The 19,747-nt window shown below is 43.2% G+C and overlaps 1 pseudogene; it reads left to right on the top strand.

The window, feature by feature from the left end:
* The first annotated feature begins 4,175 nt into the window (after positions 1-4,175).
* LOC117375778 (phosphatidylinositol glycan anchor biosynthesis class U protein-like) overlaps positions 4,176-19,747 on the top strand; it is a 54,650-nt pseudogene continuing 39,078 nt past the window's right edge.

The raw sequence follows: 19,747 nt of genomic DNA, 5'->3' as shown, positions 1-19,747 counted from the left end.
TTTGGGGGTTGTTGTTTGTTTTTTTTTTGTTTTTTTTTTATTATTTCATCGTCAACCTAGCTGCTGCTGCTGCCGCCGCCGCCGCGCGGGATGCTTAGTAGTGAGACATTTTGTTGTTTTTTTTGTTTTGTTTTTTTGTTTGCGTGCGTGCTTGCTTGCGTGCGTTAGATTTATTCCTTCGAGATGGATTTTTATACGAATTTGGCAAAAAAAAAAAATATAATAATGATAATGATAATGATAATAATAATAATAATAATAATAATAATAATAATAATAATAATGATTTTTTTTTTCTATATTTTACACTGCGCGTTCCTCGTGTAGCGGCCCTGTATACGGTTTGACCGAAGCTCCGGAGGACCCGACCGGAGGACTCCGGTCCGTGGGGAGTAGGGCGTGTGTGTAGATGTGTGTGTGGGTGTGCGTGTGTGTTCTGTACGCGTCTGTATGTAGACGTGTATATATGTGTGTGTATGTCTGTGTGTGTGTAGACGTGTCCACCCCTCACCTCTCTCCTAACCGTTGTGTGTGTGCGTGTGTGTGGGGGGTGTGTGTGTCAATTTTAGAGGCTGGGGTCGTCCACCCCCCTCCCCACCACCCCCTTACCTCTCTCTCACCCATTTTGTGTGTGTGTGTGTGTCAATTTTAGAGGCTGGGGACGTCCACCCCCGCCCCCTTACCTCTGTCTTACCCATTGTGTGTGTGTGTGTGTGTGTGTGTGGGGGGGGGGGGGGGTGTCAATTTTAGAGCCTGGGGTCGTCCACCCCCCCACATACACACACGTCCTCGTCCCACCCATATGTGTGTGTGTGTGGGGGGGTGCGTGTGTGGGGGTGTGTGTCATTTTTAGAGGCTGGGGTCTTCCACCCCCCCCCCCCCCCCCCCCCCACCCACAACTAGTCTCCTTCCGATAGCACGGGGGGTCTACATGACCCCCCTCTGGGGAGTCCCCTTGTGAGAGTTGCACAAGGGACGCACAAGGGTTATACTAATATTGTGAATGTAAATCACAATGTGGAAACTGACCAGCAGGACCACTGGATCCAAACAGGAGAAGCTGCTTTTTCTCGTCCGAAAGAGAGAGACTGCACTGCGCCTTCCCCTGCGCCTGTCCCGCATCTGTCAGGTTCACCTTTTACACTTTTAAATATGAAATTAAATGCTTGAATTTTTTTTCCCCAATTAGATTTTTCCCCCCTTTTTTCAATTTGAAATGGAAATGCATACAGAAGGGATCTTATGCTACTGTTTTTTTTGTTTTGTTTTTGTTTTTTTAACACATGTTGTACTTTTAGTCACATTCCTGCCTTCCTTGGAAAGGTGCATGTCGTGAGTTTAGCCTTTAGGTACATCTGATCCTACCCTGCCCATGGACCATGCGTGGTTGAGCTAACCCCATGAGACTCTGAGCGAGCAGAGCTGCCACAAAGGAGACAAGGGAATGATAGATAAATTGCAAATCATAAATTAGAATGTTTCTGCTTCCAGGGCGGTTCGGAACCATGTTCTAAACCTGCTGCCCGTTCATGACAATAGGACTCGTTCATATCGTTCACATCGTTCATGTCGTATCACGTGACCGCTCTAACAAAGCTTGAACTTAGCTACAGCAGACATAGAGTGTAGCCGAAGCAAATGATTGAAAACACACGGATTTTGAGCTGAGAAAAAGTGTATGATCTGGAAAATAGGTAAAAATTGCCACAAAATTTGACCATTGTGAAATTTGTCAGTCGAACACGAGCAGTTTGTGATTACATTGTGCTCTATGAGAAAAGATCTTTCTGGGCAGGAGGGATTTTTTCGTTGTAGTACCAATGAGTGGCCACTAATCCAATTTAAGACAGCTCTAAGCTAGCAATACTCTATTCAGATACTTTAATAGATCCACAGTGGCGGCACACTCCCTCAGTCAACTTCTATACACGTGCATTAAAACTACTTAAGCTACATTCACACTGCAGGACATATCTGATTTTTTTTTCTCATATGTGATCTGTATTTGATTTTTTAATGTCAGTGTAAACAGCTCAAATCTTTTTTTTTTTTTCAAATCTGACCCAGACTGCATTTGTATGTGTCATAAATCCAATATGTATTTCATATGACTGCAGTCCGAATGCTCATGCGACATACACGTCATAAATAAATGTTTCCAATCACGTATGTAGGCAAATGTTCTCCTGCTCATCCGAAAGTTATTAAAAAATCTGTCTCATATCACAAAATCTTTGCCCTCTTCCTTCTTTGTGAAATCACTTGAAAGAACTTGAAATAGTCACAAATGCACCAGGATTAAGTCGAATAGAGGCCATTTTTACTTCCGCAAACACAACGTGCTGCATGTGATGTTGTGTTCTGGTGTCTGCATGTGGGTCACTTCGAGGTTAGATATCAGTCTCATTTTTGTTGTAATGTGAACAACTACATAAAAAAATCAAATACAAACAAGAAATATGAATTGGGCCACATACCCTGCAGTGTGAACATAGCCATAGTTCTACTTTCAACTTTACTGTGCCCCTCATTAAGTTATCCCATGTTTCTACAGACCCTGATTTCTGTGATGAAGACTACAAACAAACTAGCTTGATTTCAGCTCATATCACCATTTCCTGTAATGATGTGTATGGCTTTATCTGTAAAGAGATGAATTACACCTGCGACACACTCTATGCCCCTTATGCTAAGTACACCATCAGTGATGTGAGGGCACTGGACAATGGGGTCTACTGGTGCGGCAACAGATCACTGAGCGAAGGCCACAGAGTGTCACGACAGAAAATACTACTTCAAGGTAGAAATATTACACCATGTTCCCAAATTGAAGGACATTTTACATAATTTTATCTATAGTAATAGCTTTGTTAAAGAACACATATTATGCAAAATTGACTTTTTATAGCCTTTTAATAATAATAACAGTAACGCCCTACAATTGTAATGAACTTGCTTGTGGAAGCCTCTAAAAGCACTTTTTTCCAGGTATATTGTTGTTTCCTAATCAAAAACATACCTGGAGTTGTATTTAGCTTTCTTTGCACTTTAAACACATATTATGCAAAATGAACTTTTTGCAGTTTTGTCCATGTTATACTATTGTCCCCTCATCAAAACCTGGAGTTATATTTCACTTCATTTACACTTGTTTCATTAATCAATTAATGCAAAGTCATCTTCTCTGCACCTCAATTCTCCTTTTGCATTTTGCCCACAGTTAATACTGTACTCTGGTACTTCTCCTATACTTTTTAAGCCCATAAACCATCACCAAACTTATTCTACAGTCAAACTGTGTTCACAACAAACACGTGGCTCTATAAACATAGCATTCACAGAAGAAAAGGACTTCAACTGTTTACTTTACTTTCTGATTGTTCTCTCCTATTCCTGACAGCAGAGGGAGCTCCATTGGTAACAGAGTAGTTTATAGTCTAAATGCAGTTAAAGTTAAAGTTATTTTAACTTAGAAAATGTGAAATACTTATCGTGAGGTGGCCAAAAGCATGTACAAAGTAGTGATGGAACCTTTGGCTCTTTGATTTGAATCCTTTTGATCCATTCAAAAGACTGGCTCTTTTGCAATTCATTTATATGAGAGAAGCCAATGTAATTGACAAACTATTCATAGAGAGAAAAGACCAAGACTCAGATGTGTTTGAAATCGTTTATAGTGAGAGTGTGTGTTTGGAATTATGCATCTAATTAAACTGTTACTATGATGTCAAAATGTTTTTTTGTGCAGAAACGTCTCACTTATATTGTCCGTTCTGCTTCTGTGCTGATTCATGTATTGGTTCAACGTTAATCTAAAAATTTGAAACAAAAAGATTTGGTTCTTTTAAAAAAAAAAATCCTGCTGCAGTCGTTCATGTTAAAGAACTGGGGAATAAGAGCCAAGAATGCATTATGTGTTCTTTAGAAGGTTAGGATGTATATTAGCACCTGGGATTCAGATGGTTCACAGATACTGGTGCAAACCCCACTTAATGTTATTTTCTTCAGTCTTTGCAGAAATTATAGATGTGCCGGGCTGCTCTGGAGGCTGGGTTGAATTCATCTGGCCATATAAAGGAATGTATACAGAACACACAGTATCTACTCCAACACATGAGATATGCAGTAACGTGGATGATCAATGGGAGCAGGTGGGGCCATATTGCCTGTACCACGACACCACAGGGAGATATCTGAGATGATGGTGAGGCAGATTCAAAAGGAAGACTTTGGGTCGTACTACTGCAGATTTGATGAGACTCCTGCAAAGTTATTCAATCTATCCTCTTGTAAGATACGGTTGTGATATTTCTTTTTTTTTTTTTCATGGGCAAGCTACACAAATGTATCTGCATGTGTGAAAAAGAAAAAAACATTAATGTGCCCATATTACGCTCTTTTCTGATGTATGTTATAATATTGTTTTATTATCAGAAACACACCTGGAGTTGTGTTTTGTTTCATTCACCCATATTTAACACAGAAACCCTGCAAAAAACAACAACAAAAAACATTGTATTCCACTTTGTAAATGAAACAAAACACAACTCCAGGTATGTTTTTGAGAGGAAAACAACATTCTAACATGGCTAAAAGTTCACAAGAGTCATATTTGCATGCTATAGGACCTTTAAAGTACTATTGTTTTGTATTATGTGTAGCCAAAATCCATAATCTGTTATTTCCTCTTTCTACAGATCATTCTTATTGTCGCCATCAATACACTCAGACCACGTCCAAAGCAAAGCAAACCACCATTGTCTGTAAGGACCTGGAGAGAGAATTTATCTGTAAAGAGAGCGAATATAACTGTGACACCGTCCCAGCTCACCAGTCTCAGTACACTATCAGTAATGTGGGTGAGGAGGACGAGGGGGTCTACTGGTGTGTCTGTAAAGTGCAGGCACGGGGTTTCAGAGTGACAAAACAAAAAATACTCCTTCAAGGTACAGAACTTTTTATTTAGAAATAATGTATTGACCTGTCACAATAACACATTTTGAAGTGAGAAATATTACTGAATAAAATATAGACAATAAATGTTAATATCGCAATTGTATCGCTAATATAATAATTGTATAGTAATTATTCTATAGACACAAACCAGGATTATTTAAAAAAACGCTACTCCAATAAAAAAAAAATAAAAAAAAACACCACTGGATAACACAAAAAAAATGAGTTGCAATGTATAGCAAATTAGAGAATGAAACACTGCAAAATTTCATTTTCATTTTTTCATTTAGCTTTCTACCACATCATAATGCTGTTCACTGTAGTTGTGTCCTTTGGCAAGGCACTTCACCCACATTGACTAAAATAATAATTATTAATACAGTTAGTTGCAAGATTCTGTTCAAGTCGACGTCAGGCTCACACGCGGCTATTCTCCATAAATATACAAAAACATGATACGGAACTGTACACAACAACTTGACGAAGCTGATGAGATATGCAGCAGTTTCACTAATGAGCTGCATGTTGATTGTGTTGCGATAGAACTCTGAAGGGGGAGTGGCTTAGCGTGGAGAGCAAAGCAAGGAGAGACTCAAGTTAATACTTTGTGTTCATCAAATATATCTTTTTCAAAACAATAAAATGTAACATGGGAGTCTAAATATGTCATGTGTTATGTTATGTGCTACTACAAAGAAAGAGTACCCACAGTAAATATTGACTCCCAAAAATAATTGTTCCTGCTATAATTCACTCAAGGATAAGTCGATATAATGAATATTGTGACAGGTCTAATTATGTATTATAATGCACTGTTATGATTACAACGTTTAGTACACTATTTATATTCACTACTGTCACTTCATCTTTTCACAGTCAAAAATGAGCCACTGGCGAAACCAGGTACAGGTAAAGTGCAGCAGAAAATCATATGCTGTAGTACTGATACTGAAATTTAAAAATCTATTTTGATACTAAGGAATAGATTTGATACTCAATGCTGAGCAAAAGACATCATCTGGGCTGCTCTTTGCGCACAGGTGTCTGGGTCCTTTTCATGAGTTGGTGTCCTCTGCTGTGGTCCCTAGGCAGTGTGGGATGATAGTGGCACAGAGAAGGAGGGAATTAGGCGAAATATAACTTTTTAGGGGGTGGAATGAGTGTTGAATTTAGGTCTTCCTCATTTGAAGGAAAAAAGAGATAGCCTACATTTTAATAGCATAGTTTTTAAGTCCATAAATCATTTCTAGACTTGGTCAAAAGGCCAATAACAATACAAATAATGTGCCCTATTATTTTCAGGGCTTTTAACCATATTATAGTTGTTTATCTTCTCATTGACACTCTCAAACGAGTATTTAGCATGAGTCATGCATGCTTGAGTCATTTTTATACCCTTGTATTCAAGATGTCATTACTCCAATCTGGTACACAGCCATTGCCCTGCATTTACTTTGCTATAAAATTGTATTTTCTTAATCGATAGGTGTAGGATTCCGCAGCGTCACATAGTAACTTTTTTGTTGTGATGACCTTTATGGCGATATCTGGCCCCAGGTTTCTAACATGGAAGACAGCGGACTTGTTTCTTTTATTAAATTATTTTAGATCAGTATTGCAATTTAAAATGTCCAAATTATGACAATGATACAGCAAATATATCTACTGTTAGAAAATATCATCTCACCACCTCAGTAGAACAGCTATCAAAACGATGTTAAGTGACAGTTTGTGAAGAAACCTTTATAGTTGCTACTCCATTGCTTCCTTTCGTTTAAAGTCTTTTCAACACATGATATTTCCAAGCCAAACACATTAACTTACATTCTCATTAATGTGGTAATGGTTTATTACTAATAGAAAGATATCCTCTCTTTAGTTGAAAAAGCAAAGATTTGAGCTGGAGGCAGACTGTTATCCCATGGACTGTCTAGAGCTGGTCCGGAGCCCCACGCAAATGTATTATATTCCTCTCAAGGTCGCCATGGTGTAAGTAGAGTCTTAATGAATCGCCACAATCTTTCTATCATTATTAAAAAAGAAAATATTTCCTGATTTCTTTGTCATTGTCTGTTTGCAGTTACATGTTGAACCCTTTCACCATTTTGTGCTGTGTTGCCAAATCCACATGTGGACTCAACAATGCCGTCCTGGGCCTTTTCTTCCTCTGCACTATTAAAAGTATGTGCTCATCTTATACACAAATATTTAAATTAAACACTCCCAGTCTAATTCAAAATGAAATTCTTTTTGTTGAACAGAAAATACCATGTTGAGTGCCATATTTCTGGCCCTGGCCACGTATCAGTCCATCTACCCCATCACTCTCTGTGCTCCAGCCATGCTCTACATAATGCAGGTAGGCTCCTCTATGTTTTATAAGCACAAAATGTATTAACTATATGATAATTTTATATTATAATTATAAGGACTAATATTGAACCAATTTGTTCAGCAATGGTTAATTTATTGTAAATTATTAAATTATTTAACACAATTATTGCATGTATATGTTTATTGCCATTGTGTCTTTGGGCAAGACTCTTATCTGGCCTGCTTTGATAAGCTAGTGTAGCAATGTAATATAATGTGTCATTATCAGGATATTGGGCATTTTTTTTTTTTTCACTTGTTGGAAAAAGCCCCTGACTTGGGACTTGCTTTAGATTTTAACATATTGATATAGATATTGCCAATATATCAGCCACAACAGCAAGAAAAAACATATCAGCTAAGAAAATAAATATCAGATAAACTCCAAAATGTGCTAAACTAATGGAGCTCAACAAGTCTGTGCCATTTCTGGAAGTAAATTTTCCTTTCATTTTTCAAGGTGAATTTTGGAAAAAATTCAAATATTAAGAGTTCAAAGTCATCGCGAAGGCTAACCAGCTACGTGGTAACTAATATCCATAATGCGGTAGTTTTACCTTCAAAAAGCACATTTAAAACACAAGATTCTGCGAAATGCTTTAATAACTTTGCAGTTTATAAAATTTCAGAAACAGATTTTAAATAAAGTGACAGTTCTTGTGGCCATTAGTCACCACAGAGCTGAGTATCCCTGAGCAAGCTTTCAAACTTCTAATATATATATTTTTTTAGTCTATGGAAAAAATGAATGGGAAATTCATTTCTGGAACCAGGGGATGGGTGGTCATGGTTGAGCTCTATGTGATATAAAATTTATAACAAAAGTGCAGAAATAGCACTTTATACCATTACTTGAAATATTAAATTGCAAGTGCGTTCTTTGTCCTGCGTTTTAAATGTTTTCTTTTAATAAAATATGATATACTTGATATTCTAATTTTGCCCATCTCTAAATCAACAATTGCTATTTAATCAATTTTTCACACTAACATTTGAGATTGACCTCCCTAATCATCTGGAACTCCATCCTGTCCCTCCCCAGCGGCTGTACATTCCAGTGAACTACCGCTGGGCCAGTTTTTGGTGGTTCATGGTTCAGTACCTCTCATTTACCTGGGCAGTCTGTTCGTTATCATCTGCCTCTCCTTCTTTCTGCTGGGCTCCTGGGACTACATACCATCTGTCTATGGATTCATGTAAGTTTACTGAGTTTTTTCTACATGATTTTTGTTACATTCAATTCCACACATTTTGAATGTTTTTAGTATCAAATTGACTCAGCAAGAAGACTATATAGAGAATTATGCTGCATTGCTTTCTAAATGTTTACAGAAAACAGTAGGAAACACTGATACCTGAGCAGTTCACTGGAAGATCATGTCCTGATTTATGTCATGAATAAAAACATATGGCAATGAACAGCTATTATTTTGTTCTCTGTTTAGTTCTTTGAAAGTCAATATTTTCCAAATATGTGCTACTTGATGTAAAAAATATAAGAATTGCACTCAGATAAGGCCATTATTTGATTTTATTCTTGCATTCATTTCTTCTCTCTCCTCCACAGTTTGTCTGTTCCAGACCTGACTCCAAACATCGGCCTCTTCTGGTATTTTTTCACTGAGATGTTCGAACACTTCAGGCTGTTCTTCCTCTGTGATTTTCAAATCAATGTCTTCTTCTACACCATTCCTCTCTCCATCAAACTCAAGTAAGTCATGTACTTCACCCTCAACAATATGACAACTGACAGAATCACTTCAGGACAAATGCTAATATATAAATGTCAGCAGTTTTTAAGACTTTTACTCCTACTTATTATGTATTATGTAATAGTGTAACTGTACTCTTAAGTAAAAGTTGTGGTTCTTTTTCTACAAGTGGCAAAAGTTTGTCATTTGTAGAAGAACCACAAGTTCATCAGCTTAGTGAAGATAGTTTGTTGTGATTGTTGTTGTTGTTGTTGTTGTGATTTTGGGCGTTACAAAAATAAATGAATTGAATTGAATAGTTTGAGTGAAATGATAAGAATCTGTCTGCTGAAGGTGTGTTGATGGAGAACAACTTCATGTTGACCACCAGATGGCAGTATGCAATGGATAAAGTGTTTTGAGCTCTTTTGAGCCAATTCCTGTTTAGTGCTGGTTTAATGGTAAATGGTCACATTTTTCTATAGCGCTTTTCAAGGCACTCGAAGCACTTTACAACAAGGAACCACTCACCCATTCACACACAAGTGTACACGTGGGTGGGCGACGTGGGTTAAGTGTCTTGCCCAAGGACACAACAACAGCATTCATCTAGAATCGCACCGCCAACCTACTCAGCCAATGACGTTTATGTTGAGAGCGGAATTTGAACCACCAAACTTTGGATCGGTGGATCGGTGGACAAACAATTGGTGGACAAACACTCTACCAACTGAGCTACTGTTGCCCAGCATCTCTAGTGGAAAGTGTTGTTGGAAAATGCTGGCTGAAGTGGTTAAAGTGGGTAAAGTGTCTTTCTCAAGGGAAACTTTGCAGCTATGGGATAGTTGTTCTACCATAGGATCCAATGTCTTTGTATAGATATGTCAGAATACTTGTTATACCATTGATGCTGATTATATCATAAGTATTTAATTTATCTTTGCACTTATGTTATTGTTTCAGTTTTAACATTTTCATCTTTTGCTCACAAAAAATAAAATTTCTCTCTTAATATGATGCATTAATATCGTGGTCATTACGTCACTGTGACTATTTTTGGTATATTTCACAAAAAATATATGGCAGCATTAATTAGTATTGCCATATCATATGGTAAATGGTCACATTTTTCTATAGTGCTTTTCCACCTTCAAGGCACTCAAAGCGCTTTACAACCACTCTTTACCACTCACCCATTCACACTGTACGCAGACACTGAGGGCAAGGTGGGTTAAGTGTTCACATTCTACAATTTGAAACCTCCATTTAAGGGAAGCGATTTGATACTGCTAATTTATTTATTGATTATTTTGACCTGTTTTCACATTTTTCTTTTATATTGAATATTCCAAAGAGCATCAGAATAATATTTAAACTGTTTGAGATGGAAACATTGATTCTGAATTATTGTGCTTTGTAATCAAATGTACTCTGTCTCTCCTCAGTCCTGAGAAACATCTTCCTGGTCACATGTGTGCTGATCGCCTGCTCTGCTCTGTTCCCTGTGCTGTGGCATCTGTGGATCTACTCTGGCAGTGCCAACTCCAACTTTTACTACGCCATTACACTACTGTTCAATGTGGCTCAGGTGAAGCATAATTAAATCAGAATGTAAATCACCTTTCAAGATATTGAAAGTGTACTGCATGGTAGTAAGCTGCTTCTGTAGCCACAACTGCCTTGGGCTGGACTGACAGAAGTGAGGCTGCTTAAGGCAAATACCAGTGCTCCGCTCTGAGCAGGACTTGATCCACTGTGTGTTTTTGTGGACATATATTCTGACTTCAGACCCACAGATGTTTTAGCTTATGTTTCTGTGGATTCTGAGTTTAGCGCAAATTAGAAGTAGTCAAAGTATGTTTGCATGTTTTTTTTTGTTTTTTTGTTTTGTTTTTTTTAGCTGTCAATAATATTTGTGTTAGTATTCATTCTGTTGAGGGTGAAGTACATTCAATCCTTGGATTGTTTCAATATGATCATTTCGACCCAAGAATTGCACAGTATTCTATACACCAAAACTAATGTAAAAATGTATATATTTTTTAATTGGATTGATCAGTTTTATTTCATACACCTGGTACAGCGATTGGTGCTCTTGCCTCAGAGCAGAAGTTCTCATTCCCAGACGGTGGGTGGGGGGCATGGTCTCCCTGTCCCTGCATAGGTTTCCTCGGGGTGCCTTGGTTTCTTATCACTGAAAGCATTTACAATGTTTTAATGAGATTTTTATCTCATGGCGGTCTTTTGGCAGACATTGTGACCCCTGTATTCACTGTAATATAAAATATTGTCTATTTATATTATTCATTTTGTAGATTTTCCTGGTGTCAGACTACTTCTACGCCTTCTTGCGGAGAGAGGACCACCTCACGTATGGACTTTACCTGAAGAAGAAGGACGGGTCAGAGGCCACACTTATTTTAAAATAACTCTTAAAGACCTCTTCAGTCACATTTGACCAAGCAGACCAGCCAGTGGACAGAACAGGCGAGTATTATCCTGTAAGGGAATGGCATTTCACCACACAGGACGAAATTATACCAAACTCCTGGAACGGTGTTGGTGGAAGATGCTGGTAGACTGAATGTATTAAGCCCAACAAAAATGTGGGATGTAGACTTTTTTACTTTGACATGTTTGTAACTTCCTCTACATAAACATATATAATGCCAGGGTTTTATTTTGAAAACCTTCCTTCCTTCTTGCAAGATGTTGTTGTTGTCAGTTTATGCTGAAATAATTCCTGGAAACTAAGTTGTGTGCACAATATTTTTTTGTTTTCCACCAGTTCTTTTGAATCAACACTGGACGTTTTTACTCATAGGAATGTTGTTACGAATATTCAAATTTCAGCAATTTATTATAGTCTCTTACATGATTTAATACATTGTTTAAAGAAGGGTATTAAGCAAAATCTACTTTATGAAGCTTTCTACCATGTTATAGCATTCCCTCATCAAAAACATGAGGTTTTAGGTGTCATCCGTGCATGTTTCATTCATTTTGTGATCTCACCTGGACACGATTTGAACCCTCCTTCCGGTTAGCAGTATGATCCCACCCAATGGTCAGGCCATGTAGCCATACTCCCACACGACAATGAAACAAGACACAAAACAAGACAAACCTGATGCAATAAGCAGTAGTTTCATTAGTGGAATGCATGCAGATTGTAATGTAATTGCGCTTTAAAGGAGGAGAGACTTGGCGTGGGGAACAAAGGGACAAAGGACTGTAAAAATTATTAAACATGATGTGTTGTTTTTGGCTGATATAGCATTTTTAAAAACAACAAAAGGTAACATGGTGATCTAAGTAAGTTATGTTTTAGCAATGAATATATCATAGAAGTTACCTTGAAAACCGTGTGCCTTGTCATCAAATATAATTGTCCTGCATAATTCTAGGCCCTTTTTCTTCTTACTGCCAAACTGGAATATTATTGTAAACAAAAATGAGGAAAATACCATTTTAAAATGAGCTGCATGTGTCTTTTCAATACCCAATTTTAACATTGACCTAAAAATAATGGATTTTTCATGCTTAAAGATATACCTTTATTCGTCTTAATTATAATGTCTTTTGGTACTTGGGGAACTAATGGTTAAGATTGTATTAACATTGATTTTTGAACACATATAATATTCAACCACTTTAATTCAAAATAACAGCTCTTGTTGCAAATTTTACTATGCTATAATTACTGTACTGTTTAATTAGATTTTTTTTCTCAAATACAAATTTATGTCCCCTTGTTTTTGTGAAGGCTAATGAATGAATGAATGAATGATGATGTAATATTTATTTTGCTGCACTGTAAAGAGATTTATTTTGTGTTTGCTGTTTTGATACTGTTGCTTTAAAAAATAAATTAATAAATGTTGGGTTTATTAAAACATTTACTAATAATTATGATTAAAAAAAACATTTGTTTGCCACAGCTTTGTATTTAAATGTAAGTGCTTGTCTCCTGTGGAACATTCCTGACAAGGCAGACAAGCAGTTGGCACCAGTGGATCCAGCAGAGGAAAAGTTATATTGCAACTCTAATCCTAGTGTAGTTTTTATCAGTGAAGAATACTGCTCCATAGGCACATTCAGTGGTGCACACGTGGGTGATTCCATGGGTTACCCGAGCTAAACACATGTACATGAGCTCAGAGTGGGAGATAATTTCCCATTTGTACCTTCCTGGTTTGGGTAGCAGGGAAATAATTGCTAAAATCATACTTTTGGCAAAGTCTGGAAGCCATATAAAAAATATAAAATTGAAAGAAATGGAGACAGGACATTCTGAAAAAAACTTCCTGTCCAGGGAGCTTTAATGGCTCATTTTATTTATCTTTCACTTTCACTGTATGTATTGATTAGATAAGATGATAGATTGATTTTATTCATGTGTCAAATATTGCATTGTTGACTTGTATATTGTGTCAAGATGGAAACTGATCAGACACATGGGAATATAACTGTAGAATGAACAACTTAAGATTCAAATTTTGCAATGCAAATGTTTAAATGCCTTTATTTGACCAAAACGTCTCACTGCAGAAGCCAAACTGATATGCAACACTCTTGATTGCAATTCTTCACAGTATTAATCTGGGACAGCTCTCACCTAGGCCATGATAATCTATTGGTTTGCTTTAGTCTTGTACTTTCTTCCTCGTGATTGGTCCAGTGGCTCCAGGACCTTCTTGCTGTGAGGCTAGTATGTTATTCCACATTTGTACCAACTGTATTTCTGCTTTATAAATGTCTATGCATTTTTGTGAGCTGTAGCCTCTCTCCCATCTTAAGTTTATTCTGCCCCTGACTATGACCTCTGTGGGATCAAAGGTCATATGACTTTGTCCCTATCCTCCTGAATTAATACCACCCTGGTTTGTTGAGATATAATGGGTTTGAGAAGACATTAGGCTTGATCAGATTGGTGAAATGTCTTAAAGTACTACATGGGAATCTTCTCTTTTGTTGCTTTTAGAGACCATGCCTGCAATAGCAACTATTGTGGCTGCTGTTACTGTACTTATAAAATCAAACTTGTGATGAATTAATATAAAAAAACAAAGAAAATTTAATTTTGTCAACTGGACAAAAGTTTTAGAGAGAAGACATTTTGACATTTCATCTAAGAGACTTCTTGAGTTCTGGTCCGGTTACTTATAAGACACTGCCAGTAGACTTTTTGAATAAAATAAAAAGAAAAAAATCAGTGTTTTAAATGTGCTTTTTGGACTCGATCATTGTTGAGCTCCATATCTTAATTTCATTTTACAATTATCCCTCATAATAACGTGGATCACGTCACTGTTTCGCAGATTTTTTTGTGTGCAATTTTGCATGTTTTTTTTTTTTTACAGTGTATGAACTCACATTGTGTTCTGTGTCCTGATTGACAAAGGGACTGTAGACCATCTCCTCTGTGCTGTGTCTCCTGTACTGTACAGAATGTGTTCAACTTGCCAAATTTATATAAATGTTCGTTCGCTAGCAGTGTGACTCTGTAGTGCTGTATGTTTGCAAGTTTTCTCCCCAACAAAATTAACAATGTCGATGAAACATTCTGCACCAACAAAAGTACCTACCTAGGTTTGAACTATAAGAGTGTTTAAACAAGAGAAATGTGAGAAAATGTCTGAGAAAAGTGTAGAAAGTGTTTGGTGAGGGGTTTTACAGCCTTAAAACATATATAATTGTAAAAGAATAAAGCTGACTGCTTTGCAACCTCTGAGATAAACAAAGGACCACTGTATTTATTTCGAGCAGATTAATGAAAAAATGTATTTCAGATTAATGAACTAAAATTTAAGACCCTAAGTTATTATCTTGATATTCTTCCATTAGAACATAAATTCAATGCTTTGTTTAAGCTTCCTTTCACACATACAGTTGTAATGACTGACAGGGAGACCAAAGAGACAGAACTCAGGGAGCAGTTTAACAATGTTTATTTTACAGGTTTTAAATGTGCGAATGAAGGTAGAATGATTGCAGTAGTCCAGAAGTAGATCTTGGGCAGCGGGGTCAGAGACAAGGTGAGCAGTACTGGTTGTGGAGAGCTGGGTCCAGGGAGCGGGATCTGATGAGGAGCAAAAACATCCAACTTAGAAATGAGTGTCAAAATGCAAAAACATGAGATTGAGCCAAGCGGAGCTGTACCACTGGACACGCAGAGTGTTCGGTCCTGGCTCCCTTTGTCCTCCCCAGCAGCTTGATTGGCAGTTAGTTGCAGGTGTGCATGGGAGGAACCCAAGTCTCCGTCCACCTCCAGGCTCTGACGCAGAAAGCAGAAGGAAAACAGCACAAAACACAAGCCGACCAGGCAGGCTGAAGAAGAACCCAGGGAGAGCGAACCACCCCTGGGCAAACCAATCCAAGCTGATCCCCAGGCCCACACCCACAAGGAATGAACTATCTCTGGTGGACCACTGAATGCAGGCTGGTGCCCCAGCCTTCCACCTCCACGGAGGCATCCCGATCCAGCACCAATGGAGAATGAGCCAATCCTGGCCAAGACACCCCATGCTCAGCCTGCCTGGATGGGGATGGCTCTTTCTTTCTGGGGGGGGGGGCCGGGATTCTCCCCCTCCCTCTTGGGGCGGAGGGCCGGGGGTTCAGCATGGATTGTCTGGGTCAGGATTGGCTTATTCTCCATGGGTGCTGGATCGGGATGTGGCCCCTGAAGGTGGAGGGCTGGGGTGCTGGTCTGCATTCAGTGGCCCAAAGGTGGCTCATTGTTTCTGGGTGGGGGACCAAGATGTTTCTCCTACCTTGTGGGTGTGGAGCCTGTGGATCAGCTTGAATTGGTTTGGCGGGAGGTGGCTCGCTCACCCTCGGTGCTTGATCGGCCGGCCTTGCCAGGGGTGGCTTTTTCTTTCTTAGGGAGACAGGTTTCTCCCCCTCCCCCTAGGGGTGGGTGGCTTGGGGGCTAGCATGGATTGTCTGAGCCGGGATTTGCTCATTCTCCATGGGTGCTGGATCGAGGCGCCCACCACTGGGGTGGGGGGCCGGGGCGCCAGCCTGCCCTCGGTGCCCCGGAGGTGGCCCTTTCCTTCTGGGTGGGGGGCCGGGATTCCCCTTCTCCCCCTGGGGGCGAGGGGCCGGGGGAACAGCATGTATTGTCTGGGCCAGGATTGGCTCAGTCTCCATGGGTGCTGGATCAGGGCTTTCTCCCCTGGAGGTGGGGGGCTGGGGCGCCAGCCTTCCTTCAGCGGCATGAGGGTGGCTCATTCTTCTTGGGTGGGGGGCTGGGATGCTCCTCCTGCGCCTGGGCTGGAGGGCCAGCATGGGGTGTCTGGACCAGGATTGGCTCATTCTCCATTGGTGCTGGATCGGGATGCCTCCGTGGAGGTGGAAGGCTGGGGCACCAGCCTGCATTCAGTGGCCCACCAGAGATAGTTCATTCCTTGTGGGTGTGGGCCTGGGGATCAGCTTGGATTGGTTTGCCCAGGGGTGGTTCGCTCTCCCTGGGTTCTTCTTCAGCCTGCCTGGTCGGGGATGGCTCTTTCCTTCTGGGTGGGGGGCCGGGGTTCTCCCCCTCCCTCTGGGGGTGGGGGCCGAGGGATTAGAGTGGATTATTTGGGCTGGGACTGGCTCGTTCTCCATAGATGCTGGATCGAGGTGGCCCTTTCCTTCTGGGTGGGGGGCCGGGGTTCCCCCCCTCCCCCTGGGGGCGAGAGGCCGGGGGACCAGCATGTATTGTCTGGGCCAGGATTGGCTCGTTCTCCATGGGTGCTGGATCGGGATGTCGCCTTTGAAGGTGGAGGGCTGGGGCGCTGGTCTGCATTCAGTGGCCCAGGGGTGGCTCGATCTCCCTGGGTGCTTGATCGGCCTGCCTCGCCAGGGGTGGCTTTTTCTTACTTGGGGGGGGGGGGGGGGGGGGCAGGTTTCTCCCCCTCCCTCTGGGGGTGGGTGGCCTGGGGGCTAGCATGCATTGTCTGGGCCGGGATTTGCTCATTCTCCATGGGTGCTGGATCGGGATGTCGCCCCTGAAGGTGGAGGTCTGGGGCGCTGGCCTGCATTCAGTGGCCCAGGGGTGGCCCATTCTTTCTGGGTGGGGGACCAAGATGTTTCTCCTTCCTTGTGGGCGTGGAGCCTGGGGATCAGCTTGAATTGGTTTGGCTGGAGGTGGATCGCTCTCCCTGGGTGATTGATTGGCCTGCCATGCCAGGGGTGGCTTTTTCTTTCTTGGGGGGCCGGGGTTCCCCCCTTCCCCCTGGGGGCGAGGGGCTAGGGGAACAGCATGTATTGTCCGGGCCAGGATTGGCTCGTTCTCCATGGGTGCTGGATAGGGATGCCTCCGTGGAGGTGGAAGGCTGGGGCGCCAGCCTGCCTTCAGCGGCCCGGGGGTGGCTCATTCTTCTTGGGTGGAGGTCCGGGATGCTCCCCCTGCGCCTGGGCTGGAGGGCCAGCATGGGGTGTCTGGGCCAGGATTTGCTCATTCTCCATTGGTGCTGGATAGGGATGCCTCCGTGGAGGTGGAAGGCTGGGGCACCAGCCTGCATTCAGTGGTCCACCAGAGATAGTTCATTCCTTGTGGGTGTGGGCCTGGGGATCGGCTTGGATTGGTTTGACTCGCTCTCCTTGGGTGCTTGCTCAGCCTGCCCAGCCGGGGATGGCTCTTTCCTTCTGGGTGGGGGGCCAGGGTTCTCCCCCTCCCCCTGGGGGCGGAGGGCCGGGGGTCCATCATGGATTGTCTGGGCCGGGATTTGCTCATTCTCCATGGGTGCTGAATCAAGGCGGTCCCCCCTGGGGGTGGGGGGCTATGGCGACAGCCTGTCCTCGGTGGCCCGGGGGTGGCCCTTTCCTTCTGGGTGGGGGGCCGGGGTTTCCCCTCTCCCCCTGGGGGCGAGAGGCTGGGGGACCAGCATGTATTGTCTGGGCCAGGATTGGCTCGTTCGCCATGGGTGCTGGATAAGGGATGCCCCTCCTGGAGGGGGGCATCAGCCTGCATTCACTGACCCAGTGATGGCTCATTCTTTCTGTGTGGGGGAACGGGATGCTCCCCCTTCATTGTGGGTGTAGAGCCTGGAGATCAGCTTGGGATGGGTTGCCGAGGGGTGGCTTGCTCTCCCTGGGTGCTTGCTCAGCCTGCCTGGATGGGGATGGCTCTTTCTTTCTGGAGGGGGGGCCGGGATTCTCCCCCTCCCCCTGGGGGCGGAGGGCCGGGGGTCCATCATGGATTGTCTGTGCCGGGATTTGCTCATTCTCCATGGGTGCTGGATCGGGATGTCGCCCCTGAAGGTGGAGGGCTGGGGCGTTGGCCTGCATTCAGTGGCCCAGAGGTGGGTCATTGTTTCTGGGTGGGGGACCAAGATATTTCTCCTTTCTTGTGGGTGTGGAGCCTGGGGATCAGCTTGAATTGGTTTGGCTGGAGGTGGCTCGCTCTCCCTGGGTGCTTGATGGGCCTGCGTCGCCGGGGGTGGCTTTTTCTTTCTTAGGGGGGGCAGGTTTCTTCCCCTCCCCCTGGGGGTGGGTGGCCTGGGGGCTAGCATGGATTGTCTGGGCTGGGATTTGCTCATTCTCCAAGGGTGCTGGATCAAGGCACCCCACCCAGAAGGAAAGGACCACCTCCGGGGCACCGAAGGCAGGCTGGCGCCCCGGCCCCCTACCCCCAGGGGTGGCCACCTCGATCCAGCACCCATGGAGAATGAGCAAATCCCGGCCCAGACAATCCATGCTAGACCCCAGGCCACCCACCCCCAATCAAGGACCCACGGATAGGGAGCCACCTCCACCCAAACCAATTCAAGCTGATCCCCAGGCTCCACACCGAGAAGGAAGGAGAAACATCTTGGTCCCCCACCCAGAAAGAAGGAGCCACCTCTGGGCCACTGAATGCAGGCCAGCGCCCCAGACCTCAACTTTAAGGGGCAACAATCCCGATCCAGCACCCATGGAGAATGAGCAAATCCCGGCCCAGACAATCCATGCTAGCCCCCAGGCCACCCACCCCCAGAGGGAGGGGGAGAAACCTGCCCCCCCCCCCCAAGAAAGAAAAAGCCACCCCTGGCAAGGCAGGCCGATCAAGCACCCAGGGAGAGCGAGCCACTCCTGAGCCACTGAATGCAGGCCAGCGCCCCAGCCCTCCACCTTCAGGGGTGACATCCCGATCCAGCACCCATGGAGAATGAGCCAATCCCGGCCCAGGCAATCCATGCTTGCCCTCAGGCCACCCACCCCCAGGGGGAGGGGGAGAAACCTGCCCTCCCTAAGAAAGAAAAAGCCACCCCTGACGAGGCAGGCCGATCAAGCACCCAGGGAGAGCGAGCCACCTCCAGCCAAACCAATTCAAACTGATCCCCAGGCTCCACACCCACAAAGAAGTGGAAATATCTTGGTCCCCCACCCAGAAAGAATGAGCCACCCCTGGTCCACTGAATGCAGACCAGCGCCCCAGCCCTCCACCTTCAGGGGCAACATCCCAATCCAGCACCCATGGAGAATGAGCCATTCCTGACCGAGACAATCCATGCTGGACCCCCGGCCCTCCGCTCCCAGGGGGAGGGGGAGAATCCCGGCCCCCCACCCAGAAAGAAAGAGCCATCCCCGTCCAGGCTGGCTGAGCAAGCACCCAGGGAGAGCAAGCCACCCCTCGGCAAACCAACCCAAGCCGATCCCCAGGCTCCAGACCCACAATGAAGAGGGAGCATCCCGTTCCCCCACTCAGAAAAAATGAGCCATCATTGGGCCTTTGAATGCAGGTTGATGCCCCAGCCCCCCCC

This window comes from Periophthalmus magnuspinnatus, chromosome 9 (genome assembly GCF_009829125.3).
Source record: "Periophthalmus magnuspinnatus isolate fPerMag1 chromosome 9, fPerMag1.2.pri, whole genome shotgun sequence".
NCBI lineage: Eukaryota > Metazoa > Chordata > Actinopteri > Gobiiformes > Gobiidae > Periophthalmus > Periophthalmus magnuspinnatus.
Note: the sequence above shows the minus strand (reverse complement) of the source record. Positions and strands in the feature narration are given on the sequence as shown.